The sequence below is a fragment of the Anser anser genome, assembly GCF_964211835.1.
Source record: "Anser anser genome assembly, chromosome: 1".
NCBI lineage: Eukaryota > Metazoa > Chordata > Aves > Anseriformes > Anatidae > Anser > Anser anser.
In genome coordinates this window covers 52,496,926-52,511,332 of record NC_139720.1, presented here as the reverse complement: position 1 = coordinate 52,511,332, position 14,407 = coordinate 52,496,926, and the positions used below count along the sequence as shown (strand labels likewise).

General features: G+C 35.0%; 1 long non-coding RNA gene across 1 annotated transcript; it reads right to left on the bottom strand.

Moving 5' to 3' along the window:
- Positions 1-439: 439 nt before the first annotated feature.
- Positions 440-7,165, bottom strand: LOC310892878. The gene is made up of 3 exons (XR_014578540.1): positions 7,030-7,165; positions 2,362-2,494; positions 440-1,283 (listed from the first exon to the last, which is right to left on the bottom strand). It is a non-coding gene; the product is annotated as an uncharacterized lncRNA (long non-coding RNA).
- Positions 7,166-14,407: the final 7,242 nt, after the last annotated feature.

Sequence of the window (14,407 nt, the reverse complement as noted above, 5' to 3'; positions counted from 1 at the left end):
TATTTAAGAATAATATAAAGCTGAATGTATTTTCTTATAAATTACAGACTGGATTTGAGTGGGGGAAAAAAGAATGCCTACACAGTCAGTCAGGTACCATATATAACGAAGTCAAGAACAGGTAATGCATTTATTGTCTATCTACCATTTTCAAAGGCATTATTGTAGCATCTACTAGAACAAACCAGTCATTGAAATTTTAAGCTCTATAGAAAGTTATTTGCTGGTATCATAAGGGAGTGTAAAATTTCCCACTTAAAATTGATTTTAAACCTGACTATTAAAATTAGAAGAGAAAACAAAACAAAATGAAAAGATGGAGCTGAAAACAAAAGAAAGGACAAATGTATACTGATATGCCATTCACATTGGGACAGAAATGGCAATGCAATACTTGTTGCATGCACTATGCTGATCTCTAACAAACATTTTTCCTTCCACACCAAGTAAGAACAGACAAAAGATTTCACAATTTCTTTGTACTTAGATGTCTTATGAATTTCTTCATAATGTCACTAAAAGTAATTGTGTTTAAACTCTCTGTTAAAATCTTTGAAATAATAGATTTCTAATTCTCCTTAAGACTTTACAGTTGTGTCTGCTGTGGTTCATGCAAAAACCAAGAGTTAGACACCCAGATAGGAAGAGGAGAAATGAAGAAAGTCTTCGATGTCCTTGAAATTGTCAATATTCTTGCCACAGACTAGCACCAACACATAACATACACTTGCCAGGTGAGAGAGGTTCTGACAAGAGCGAAAACTAGCATCAGCAGCTGGCTATTTAATAATGTTGGGTTTTCACAGAGAAGCAAAGTGATGATTGCAATGAACATTTTGAAAAGTTCTGTTTTTATTGATGAGAGAAAGTTATAGCTACAGTTGGAAGCATCGGTCCATAAATGTCTATTGTACAGGACACACATTTGAGGACTAACCTTCCGATGGAGATTAACATAAAATGTTTTCTGAAATACTGGTTGAAGTGCTCAGGAAGGAAAGTCATGAAGATACTGCTCTATTAAAAAGCTAATTCTAGAAGACACAAAAGGGAAAGAGATCACTGAAAGAAACTGCCTCTAGCTATTCTGGCATATAATTTGTTTATATGGAGAAAGATTCTCTCTCATCTCAGAGTTATACCATTTCATTAAAGGTGACAAAGCAGGGATCATATACCATGCAGACAAGAAGGAAACGTACGCACTGTAGACACAACAGCCTTGTTTTCCTTGCCTTGTCCAGCCTCAGTAGTGACATCTACTCACCAGTGAATTTAATTTACTGGGGAAAAAAATAAAAAATAGAAATCAGGTTCTTGGAAAAAAAGAAATGTCAATAAGAATTAAAAAGAGAAAGGAAAAAAAGAATTTTGTTAAGCAGTTTTTTGTTTGTTTGTTTTTTCCCCTGGATGAAGAAGGTCCAAACAACTTTAATGATGTCCTTTTCCTTAAAACCCTTAATTCTCCTCCTCAGCTCCTGGCTGTTTTGCGGTACTAGTTGTCTGTTTATTTTGGTTTTCACCACTCTGCTGAGCTTTTGTAGGTTTCCAGTAGTCCTGTCAGGGATTACACTTAAACCCTATTTGCCAATTTCTTATGCTGTTGAAGGCTTTATTGTGAAAAAGGAATCAGTATGAAGAATTTTACCAACTTACTTTTAAAAGAAGGAACTACTGAAAATGACTGGATAGAGAATACAACCAATTCCTATATTCCTCTATGAGAGGAAATCCCTCACAGAATTGCTTTCCACAGATGCAAAACTTCACAGACAGCTACTCCTGACAGTAACAAAATGATGATGAGTATGTGTGTGTGCCTGTAAACTGAAAAGTTCAACATTTCTACAGAAGCAAGTGTATTTGACAGAATTTTAAGCTGGGCTTGTGAGAAAAGCAGCAGATGCTCATAATTCCTTGCAAAGCATACCTACACTACAAAAAGAAATGCAGATCAGCAGTCCCTGAGCTACCAGAGATATGGCTCACAAGTCTATATGGCACAGAGAAGCAACTTGTGGGACTACACTCAGGCCTAGAATCAATGCATCTTCTTTTGAAGAAAACACATCTGAGCTAAAACATCCTGCCTTTGAGGCTCAGCTATGCTACTCTTTTAAACTCATTCAGCCACAGCTGGCTCATTCCAGCAACAGGAGAAGTACACACACACTGACTTCTACTTTTCCTTGATTACTCCAGTCAGAACCATCTCATCATCCTGCACCTGCTGGTGCAACTTAGAAAAAGGTTGCCAAGTCCCTTGAAATCTACGGAACTGTATGAAACAGTTGGAAGCCTGTGCTGGCATGGTTATACCCCTGATTAAGCCTTATTTTGTGTTATATTACTGTGGCATACCATGGAAAATGAATGTCTCTCCTGTGGGAGTGTAGCAGGGAAAACAGAATGCAAATTGTTCTCTCAGGCCAAGAACAGAGCAGCAAACAGGAACTTTTCCAGGCCTTTCACTTTAGTTTCACAGGACCCAGTTCTGAAAATGAAAATCAGCGTACATGAAAATGTTTGTAATCATGAAACATAAGGAAAATCATAGAACTGCTCAGCTTGGAAGGGACCTTAAAGATCACCCAGTTCCAACCCACCTGCCATGAACAGGGATGCCACCCTCTAGATCAGGTTGCCCAGGGCTTTATCCAACTTGGTCTTGAACACCTTCAGGGATGGTGCATCTATAACTTTTCTGGGCAACCTGTTCCACTGTCTCACCATCCTCTGAGGGAAGAATTTCCTCCCCTAAATCCTCTAAACCTCTAAATCTCCCAGCTTTTAGTGTAAAACCATCCCCCCTTGTTCTGTCATTGTCTGACTGAGCAAAGTTGCTCTCCATTTTTTTATAAGCCCCTTTAAGTATTGAAAAGCTGCAATAAGGTCACCCTGGAGCCTTCTCTTCCTCAGGCTGAAAAGCCCCAACTCTCTTAACCTTTCTTCATGTAGTCACTCCATCATAGAAGGCCACCAGATTGGTCAGGCACAACTCATCTATAAAATAGCGTATCTGAAGACTTACAATGAAATATTTCAGTAGACCCATGGTAGAAGTTTTAAAAAGTACTTAAATTTTACTTGTTTTGTCAGGTTAAAATTCACAGGGTGACTAACAACAGTTACTTGGTATTAGCATAGTGGTTTAAATAACAAACCATAACATTTTGTTGTTGTTGTGTTTTAGTGTAAGCAATATGGTTTACCAAAGATTTATACTAAGAAATTAGTACTGTTATTGCAAAACTGAGCATTGCAGTATTACGTATATTAAACAAAGTAGATCCCTTGTAATTACTTTCAGCCTTTTATCATTATCTCCAGTATGTCAGGGACTCAGAAACAAAAATACACTCTGGGGGGCAATCAGGCACAAACACGCCATTTGTTCTTTAGCTAAATACAATCTCTGTTTGGCTGCCTCCTTGTTACCTTTGAGATATAAAGCCTTGTGAGGCCTCAGTCAGATGCAGTAATGTTCCAATAAGTCAATCTAGTGGGATGCTTGTACTGATTATCCCAATTCATCTTTAGTGCAAGCTGCTGATAGATGCATGTAATAATATACCAGTGGGGAGTATTGAAGAAAATCTTGCTCTTATGTAATTAGACATTTGCTATAAAGAACTACAAAATTATATAAGCATAATAGTAAACACAAACCAAGCTTTCATTTGTGTGCTACTGAAGCATGGATACTTTGTTATTCTTTGTATTCAACTGATTTATTCCTTTGCTTTCTGGATTATATATGAAGATATCAGTAATCAAATCCTATAAAATTCAAACAAATATGACAAGATTTGAGGATATTTAAGTAAGTCTTTCTAGTGTATGTATAATTTATATTGTAAACAGATCAGATTTCCTGGTGTTATTTATTCTGTAGAATATTATTTATTCTGTTATTTATTCGTAGATGAAGAAAGCAGAAACCATTTATGTGTTATAAATAACCTTACAAGTATGTAGTTGCTTCCAGGCAAACACCAGACCCCTAACCAGTATTGCTACACTGGTGAATGTTTCTAGTTTAAACATAGTCAAAGTCTCTGACAGTTCAGTTATTCCAGTCAAATATAGTTTGGGGGGGAATACAAGCACCTACACTGTGAATTCCCAATAGCAAAAGTATCAGAAATCCTGAATAATTAAGAAAAATGACTGAAAACAACTTTAGAGTTAGAAGTATCCACGTATTCTCCTAAGCAGCTTTTGGGAAACTGAAAACCTTCAAGAAACAAAGACTAAAAGATATTTCCATGAAAAATGTTTCTCAAGAGAGGTGTTCATCTGTGTAAATGGTGAGGAATAGGTGTCAAATATTATTACACTGAAAAAGAAAATTTCTATTTAGGGCTTGTGTATCAGCAGAGAGATACATTTGAACAGCTGACAGAGTTTTGTATCACAGGAGAAATGCATCCCATTCTGTATCCAAAAAAAAAAAAAAAGTACTGTTGTAAAGACCATATTATCACTATTCAAATTATTCTGATTTAAGCTAATCACCAGCTTGTTCTCCTGTATGTCAACATCTAATGCAATGTAGGTAGGATTTAATGGCATATATTAAATGACCACATATAGAAAAGTAGTCCTGCCCATCATTAACCTGTAGTGTCCAGTATAAATGGTGTCTCGCCTGCATTTACAGAGAGGATAGGGTCAAACACTATTAGTACTGTTACATATCTATCTATCTATCTGTATGTCTTTTTTTTTTCTTCTTCTTTTTCTTTTGTATACCAGCTTCTTCTACAAAAATCTGCTTTCAGTCTGCTCATTGGTAACACATCTCAGGAGATTTTCCTAGTGTGTTTCTATCAAGCTAGAAGTTACCTAGAGTGCACTAGTGATCATTTAAGGTAATAAGGAAAGCCATACGTAGGCACATTTGGTCACTGAGAATGTAGTGAGCCATGAAAATAGAATGATTTTAAAACATGGGAAATCTTTTCCTTTCCCCACTCATTTAAGTTTGTTTTCCGTAGTTAAAATACTATGCCATTGTGCATCAACTGGATCCTTCTCTGTACTCTACTTCCTAATTGTCTCATAGCTCTTAAGCATCTGCAATCTTATTTCATTCTGTTTCTCCACTTAATGCAAACAATTATCATTTACATCTCTTGATGATAGAATGTTGTAAGATGACCACAAGTGATGAAAGAGCATGTTAGATTCCACAGGAATGACTGATCAACAGTGCTTTGTAATTGATTAATTGACTCTAGTAGCTATTTATCATCATTTACAGAAGATCTGATATCAACAAAGATTTTTATGGAGTGTACCTACGTGTCAAATGAATACACACATGCATGCAGTATAATAACTTCTATAACACAAATAATTTCCTTGCAAAATTCTGTGCAGCAAACTGTCCTTGAAAATTATGATCTATTACAAGACCTGATAGAAAATTCTCAGGGGAACAGTCAGTTTTACCATTTGTTTTCTTCTTTGTAGATACTATATCAGACACCAACTGCAAAATACTTTAAGTGGCAAAAAGAATAAAAAAATACGGGAAGGAAATCTTCTTTTCAGTATCCTTTAGCTCTTAAGTAAACAAAGATGGAGAACAATTGAAAATAAAACTATTTTTGTGGTTTGTCATGGAAATTAAGGACTTCCACTTAGTGGCAGCTTAGTCACCCCTATGCCAAAAAACATAACTATGTTCTCAAGTAAGCAAGTCAAATTGATACATATACCTACTTGTCCATTTTTTGGTGGAAGTTGTTCAGTGTGAAGCCATAAATAATTGTCTGATCACATACATTTTGTAAAAATGAGATGAAAGTTCTCCCTGTTTACTTTAATTCAGAATATTTAATGTAATGCAGAATGGCAATTTTTCCAAATCTGTACAGAACCAAGACCTGTCCACTAACATCAGTGAGAGACTTCAAGAAGGGCATGATTTCCACCCATTGTTAATAACAATAATAATAATAATAATAAAATCAATTACTACCCTTTGTGAATGTGTAAACAATCAATAAAATATATGGCAAATGTTCTGTTAATTCACTCTGATTACTTGGTTCATATTTCTTTCTTACACATCTCAGAAAGTACATTGTTATTATAAAAACATTGGAGGATATTTTATTAAATAATCTAAAGATGCATCTTCTCTTTTACTTTATCTTCCTTTTATGATATCTGGGGAAATCTTCCCATACAAAAGAGAACATGCTGTTTTTAAGGTCAGTTGTAGGGGAAATGATTTCACAAAGCAACCATGTTACATATTTTTAACATAAATTAACAACATAACATACAGTTGTAAAGTTTCATTTCAAGATGGTGAAACCCTCGTTGCTCCTTAGTACGTGTCATAGTGCACATCAAAGGCATACATTCTTACAGATACCTACTTTTAATACTGGTTGAATCATGTAGGTGTGAAAAGATAGGTGACTAACACAATTAAATAAGAAAGATGTTGAGGCAACATTTTGTATATGTATATACATGATTCTGAACACAAAAGGAATATAAAATTATCGTCAGATGAGCTTGGCACACAAAGTTGATGTGCACGTACATTTGTTGATGGAAAACATTCATATTTAGATTCACAGGCCTCAAATGACAACCTTCAAAAGTCTTGTAAAATTCAGGAAAACTTGGAGGAGAAAAATTAAAGATGTACCAAATCCATTAATTTTTTAATTCATAGTTCATACCTAATTTCTTCTATGCTCAAAAGTGATTACTTTTTCTTTATAAGAAGACTAAATTAATAATTACATGCAAAATTATTGACAGAGTTCATTGTAGCAAATCAAAAAGATACATTTTTTTTTTTTTGCCAGCACTTAAATAGAAAGCAACAAGTAGAATTCTGGGATATGAGTCTTCATATACTACACTTGCTTTCTGAAATAACTTTTGAGAAAAATAATTTTTACATCTATCAAGTAGGGAAGGGGTGATTCCAAAAGGGAAGGGGAGCCAAGGGTGACAACAAGGCCTTCCTGACAATGGACAAAGTCCCACTGTACTTACACGAGCAGAGCAAGCCTGGTGAGGATGACCAGGGTGGTCTACAGCCCAGCAGGCCAGGCAGGTGAGGAGTTAGGGCCAGAGAGCCAGTTGCACCAGGGAGCCAAGTCATCAGGGATGAAGTCTGAGGCACAGTCACAAGCACTAGCCCAGGGCCATGCCCAGGAGTGGGCACAGACATGGACTCAGGTGCAACTGCAGCATAGTTTGGGCAGGGAACAACTGTGAGGGCCTGAGACCAAAGGGAGGCTCCTCACAGCTCTGCTGTGACCCCAAGATATGGTCAGACCTCTGATCCAAGGCAGCTGCACCTTATCAGAGCTGACTTTAAACAGGGTTGGCTAAATTCCTGAGGGGGTTATTATGAAGTTGCAAAAGATGAGTACAGAGAAAAATAGTCACAAATTCATCAGGGCAATTAGATCCAGCTGCACTCTAGGCCCTGAGAAAGAGCATGGTCTAGAGAGTAAAAGCAAGAAAATTGTTTCAGATTTCACTGAGATTTCATAGCAACAGTCCAAACTGGTGATGGCAAGCAACTTGTGTGGATGAAAGGTATTTATTAGAACCAGTGTGTGACTTTTCTTTGAGTCTGGGATGTTTTGCATCATAGCATTTAACTTCTGGGGAAAAAGCCATGCAGAATTCTAGCTAAGTATTCACCATTTGCAATTTTCATGACATGCCACCATTGTGCTGTAGAAGTATACTTTTGTCATCATCTACCACTTCTCTCTACAGACTCTAGCCATGATGCTTTAGCAGAAATGTTAATTTTCAGTAAAAGACATCGTGCAGAAGAGACTATGGATAACTATAACCTTCTTGAGAAATGAGAATAAAACTTACTAATCAAGTTGTTGTCATAGAAGTAGGCTTTTGTTGTTGTTGTTTTGAATAAATAAGATGCATTATTTTAAGGAGGATGTTTATTTTTTTTTAACAGGTCATCACTTCCTTCTTAGAACTTCCTTCTTCTCCATCAGTTACACAGACAAGACATACATGTCTTACTGAGTTAAAATACCACTTTTCATCAGAAGATGTTTTATCAGGCAGTTCCTAAAATAAATAATAATTTCTGTAGTTTCTGTCCAGAACATAACAGGACTGGGTTAGCAACAGTATTTGTGGGGCTGGGCAGTTCTCTGGTTATTCCTGTACCAGTGAAGGTCATCACAGTAGAAGGACATAGTGTGAAGAGCTGCAGGCTCCTGGTAACTATTTGAAGAACCTTTCAAACTTTCTCCTTGCAATTGCACTACCTGGACAGATTGGAAAGAATGACTCAGGCAGAAGTCTGTACAGCACAGGAAAGTTAGAAAAAGATCATAGCTGTGCGTCATCCTTTGGTGTGGGTTATGTGGGTATGTAGTCAGACTCAGATCTTGTGCTGAGTAAAGCTGAAGCTGAATTTTGAAATATTTTCATTCTTGTACTTTGTAGAAGTATATCCTAATTATCATTACAGAACAGCTAAATCCCAGATTTAACTTTAATTTGGTCTCTCACACAAGGGTTACTTTCCTGCCTGTTTAAGTTCCATACTAAACTATTTCCATATTTTCGTTTTAGTTGATTGATTTTTGTGTTGAAAGTTTTCAGAATTTGGATAATAAAGAGGAATAAATCAAGCTGTCATCTTGCTGAATGAGACTGACAGGACTCATGAAGAAAGTGACTGAACACTGTAGGCAATATGCAGCTTAAGTTTTGAATTTTTTTACATTTATCTGACATTAATATTAGTAGCTTAACTGTTGTGAAAATTTTTGATTAAGTATGAGAGAAAGAGAACATCATTACCTTGGTAGTGCACATATATAAGTATGTCAGATGTTTTCGGTTTCAAGATTGCTCTAAACTGTCCTTTGGACAATGAGACAAACACTGAAGGAATTAAAATATCAGTATTATGTACCTTTTGTTCACATGGGGTCAGAGTCATAATTAACATCAGCTAAGGTTAATATTAACCAACTCTTCCCCAAAACACTGTTTTAATTTGCTTTGTTGAACTTGAACCACTCAAGTTGATATTTTCCATCCAGAAGGATTAAATGACATTGAAAACATCATATAAAACAGTTCACATGTTTCTAAGAATAAGATCAGAGAAAAAAAATTTATTGCTTTTGTCCTTATTGGGAATAATAATAATAATAATAATCTCTTTCTCTTTGTGAAGATGTTGTACCATCTCTCTGTTCCAAAGCATGAAATGGAATGCCAGTCATAATAAGACTTCTCACAGTGAAAATAAGCTCCAATTTGGATCAATTACAAATCATTGAAATTTTCTTTTTTCTCATGTTTTCAATATAAATCTGCAGAATTTGACAGCTGAATTCCCAAAGCATTTACATTTTTCTAAAAGTCCATTCCAGGGCAGAAGGTATGAAACAGAAATATATATTAAATTCTTCTTCTTAATTTCAAAAGGTTGTCATAGCTTCAGAGACAGAAAACATGAGTTCTGAATATGTAAGCGAAGATTGTACTATATTACACAGGTATATGACTTAAGCGATTCAAGGTTTCACAGATAAGTATAATTATGGAGTTAACAGTCTTAAGAATTAACGATTACTGAATGCTAATTTTGCTTATGTAGTATCTTTTTTTTTTTTTTAACTTCGTTCTTTGTAATACATCAATATATCCAACAGCATGCTATACATACATGGAAAAAATATGAAAATTGTTATTACTGATGGCAAAATATGAAACAAGAACATCTTACATCTTTATGGCAGTGACAGAAAAACAACAGTTGTCTAACCTGTACAGATGAATGGAATGAAAAGAAATGAAAGAAAAAAATACTTCTTGATTCTGTAGTCATTTCTGTCATCGGAAGTTCACCATCATTTCACTGAAATCTATGAAGGAGTTTGCATTTTTGTTCTAGAATATCTATCATATATTATTGTCCACAATTCCATTGTTCTGCTGACTGTAGTTACAGTGAGATATGGTAATAATGAATTAATTTTTAGTCTCTTATTTAAAAAGAGGTAGTCTGATAGACCACAAGTTATGGTCAACACTGTAAAAAGCAGTTGATTTCTTCTATGTTTTTCTGTGTTACCCCAAACCTTTGTTTAGATTTAAAATGGTTTATTTTACTTCATCTGTTTAAGCTTCTACTTTTCTCTGCTGTCTTTCTAGAAAAGCTTTTAGATAGAAGTAATTTTATAAAATAATTTTAATCTTCTACTATACAGTTATATTTTTACTCTACAGCTGCTTCTTCTTTTAAATCTTTTCTTGTTGTTTCATTTCTAAAAATATTCCCAACAGAGTCACAGAATCATCTAGGTTGGAAGAGACCTCCAAGATCACCTAGTCCAACCTCTGACCTAACACTAACAAGTCCTCCGCTAAACTATAGCACTAAGCTCTACATCTAAACGTCTTTTAAAGACCTCCAGGGATGGTGACTCAGCCACTTCCCTGGCAGCCCATTCCAATTCCTAACAACCCTTTCAGTAAAGAGGTTCTTCCTAATATCCAACCTAAACCTCCCCTTGCGCAACTTTAGCCCATTCCCCCTCAACCTGTCACCAGGCATGTGGGAGAATAGACCAACCCCGACCTCGCTACAGCCTCCTTTAAGGTACCTGTAAAGTGCGATAAGGTCACCCCTGAGCCTCCTCTTCTCCAGGCTGAACAACCCCAGCTCCCTCAGCCACTCCTCATAGGACTTGTTCTCCAGACCCCTCACCAGCTTCATTGCCCTTCTCTGGACACACTCGAGCACCTTGATGTCCTTCTTGTAATGAGAATTAATGCACAAAGGATATTTGAAAATTCATTAAAAATAACAACATTCCAACAGTAAATTTATCATAAAAAAATATGGTGAGGAAAGTTTAATTTCTTTTATATTTTCAACTCTTTTATTTATTTTGTTTAATTTTTGAAACATAAATCTTCAACTGAATGCACAGTTATTAAGACTCATGATTTTGTCACTGCAGGGCCTATGCCTATTTAGGATTTTGAACATATGTCTGTCCAGTGAGATATTAATTGGAAAAGCTTATTGTATGATATAATTTTCCATATGTCCTGCCCAAAGCAATTCAGAGGTTTGACATTAAATTGCATGGTTACTGATGAAATGGTCTTCATTTTCATCAGAACTTTCATCAGAAGGTTTTATAAGAGTAAGAAAATAAAGGGGTATATTTCCAGAACTTTTAATTTCATTTATTTATTTATTTATTTATTTATTTTTCCTAGTAAACGTGAAAAGAATGTGACAACTGTGACTGTGAACAGGGTTATTGGATGATTTGAATATTAGGTTTGTTAGAAACTGCAGAACCATCTGTCCTTTAGTATTTAGTATTTAGGTGCTCCTTGTAAATGTTCTTGTCATGCATGAGACATAGCTTTGCCCTGGCAACACTGTGTAACAGCTAGACAACCTTCTGTGTTATATTTGCAACAGTACTGGAACCACGTTAGAAATTACAGTGGGCCAAATTATGTGGCCATATATTTTGCTGAAAAACATCCTATCATTATGCTAGTAATATCCATTTTTTGGACTCAGTTATGACAAAATAAAAGAAGTTAGATTAATTTATGTTTTTAATGGTGACAAGGAAGAAAGGTTGAAAGAAAAATCCTTTTGTCATCTATGTTTTGTCTATGTTGGTGGTAGACTCTACTATAACAGCAGTTTCTATAGCGTGGATAATCCGTTAAGAAGCTTTTTGTAGCTTCATGCATAAATAAATTAATTGTATTAATTAAACCATTGATTTTAAGATTATCTGTTAGTACAGCCGGCCTTGATTTCTAGACCATGTTGTTCAACACTTAATTTGAAATACATGACGTTAAGACTGCTAGTTAGGAAGTCAGACAGCTCTTGCAAGTAGATGTAAATGACAGGTAATTATCTTTACAAGAAAAATCTAACAGAACATCAACTGGCAAAAGAGAGAAAGGAAGTACAGGCAATCAATATTTGTATTACCTATACTAACTGTGGGGAGCAACCCAAGCAAGTGCAACAGAATGACAGCTGAGAGCTATCTTAGGGTTTCACCAAAATATCTCATACCTGCTCTTCGGTCAGTCACTTAACCCATGTAATTTATATATATTCATTATTTAAATTACAACATTAAATTAAATCTATATTTAATTTGCTATATAAACATTAATTTATTATTATTATAGTTAAATCAGGCTTAGGAATCATTTGATCAAACATAGGAATATACAGTATAAAGCCTTAAAGGTGTCTAATTTATCTTATGAACATTGGTTGTCAAGTTTCAGAGATGAACAACCCACTCAAACTGCTGATATTGCTTCATTGACTTCAGAGCAAGTCTTTCAGCCTTGAAATAGATCTTATACACCATAGTCAACTGCTGGGATTTATCTGACATGTTGTGGGTTTCTCATATAAATATTTCTACATTTGAAATTGTCCTCTTAGACATTTTTGACAGTCTATGGAGATACCGTCAGTGTAATCAACTGAATCTACAGTGCAATAAATTTCATCCTTAAGTAGATGTCTACATTTGATCAACTTAACCTTAAACTAAAATGTATGTATCTGAAAGTGAGATAAATCCCATGAGGTGTTCATATGCTTTTCCAGCAACATTGAACATTACATCAGGTCATGAGGTTGTCAGTCTCCAAAGACTTGAAATGTACGTAAGAGATGTTTGATAATTTAGATTATTTACTCATTTTTATTATTTTACTCATTTTACTCATTATTTACTCATTTTGATAACTGGTAGTTGTTCTCTGAAAGAGAAGGGGTGACCAATTAACATAAAATATTTCATTTTTTTTCAAATTATTTGAGAATTTCATTTTGTGATTTAACTAATAAGCATTTCTACCCCTCAGTTTGAATTCAATAAGATCCTTTAACAAGATAAATTTTTGCAGAAGCACAGAATGGCTGAGGTTGGAAGGGACCTTTGAAGATCATCTAGTCCAACCCTCCTGCCAAGCAGGATCACCTAGAGCGCATTGCGCAGGATGGCATCCAGGCAGGTCTTGTTTATCTCCAGAGAAGGAGACTCCACAGCCTCCCTGGGCAACCTGTTCCATTGCTCTTTCACCTTCACAATAAAGAAGTCCCCTCTCATATTCAGCTGGAAAATGCTGCAAAAGAGAAGAGAGAAAGAATGGAGAACAGATAAATTTACTTTGTTGTTTAAAACAAAGTTTTCTTAAGACTGTGATCAAAAGAAGGTGAGATAGAACATTTGATAAATACTCTTCCACTGAATTGCACTGATGGAAATATTTATATGCTACTTTAACAACATGCAACTTGTAATGGTAGAAACAAGTGACACTTGAAGTTAAAGCATTCCCCCCCACCAAAAAAAAAAAAAAATAGATAGATAGATAGATAGATAGATAGAGGTGCAATTTCTTAAAAATTATTCCAGTTTGAATCGTCTGATAATCTTTAGAAGAATTTTACTTTGAAAAGGAAGCATTAATTCAAAAACTTTTTTTTTTTTTTCGTTTGTTTGTTTGTTTTGGGGGAGAACCTTTCATTTTCAGTGAGTGCTCATGGAAAACAAGAGATCCACTACTAAGATATCTAGTGTCATTAAGATTCTGAGTGACAGCTTCAATTTTGTTTTGTAACTGAGGAAATATATAGAATCTAACTCTGTCTGTCCTATCATATAAATGATCAAATTATTTCTCTGCTTGTTTGTACTGTTGTTTTGTATTCCCCATTGAAAATTCATTCTCAGTTATTGGTTAGATCAGTGACAGTAATGTTATTACCAAATAGATAAAGATTTCATGGTAGGCATTTCAGAACCCACCAAAAATTTATAGCAGACAACTAGGATGAACTTAGACTACTTACAGGGCTGAATATTATATCTGAGTTATTAAAGTATTTAATCATTTCATGTATTTTATCATTTACAAACTAAAATAGTTCTCTGAATCTGTTGCAATGTCAGTGATCAACTGGAAGTCTTTTCTCTTGTATTGCTCATGCTTTTTTTCAATTTCAGCAAGTTTTGAAAGGAGGGAATAACATTTTCCAGCCCACTTGAGTTGAAACTTTAATGTTGTAATTTGGTAGAAGGAGTACTACACAAAACCACAGGAGGGTTATCTCAAGCAAATAAGTGCTCTAGGCTATATTCCTCCTACATATGCGAATGCCTAGAAAATGAAGTATTCTAATAATTTTACTGCTTTTATTTTCAGTTTCTGAGCCTCACTTGCACATACAGTGAGGATGTTCCCATGAGAAAGATTAGAAATTTCCTATAAGAATCCATAGTCCTTGGATAAAAAGTAGGTTTTACACTGAAATTAACTGATGGAAAATTAAATGTTTTTGCATATTATG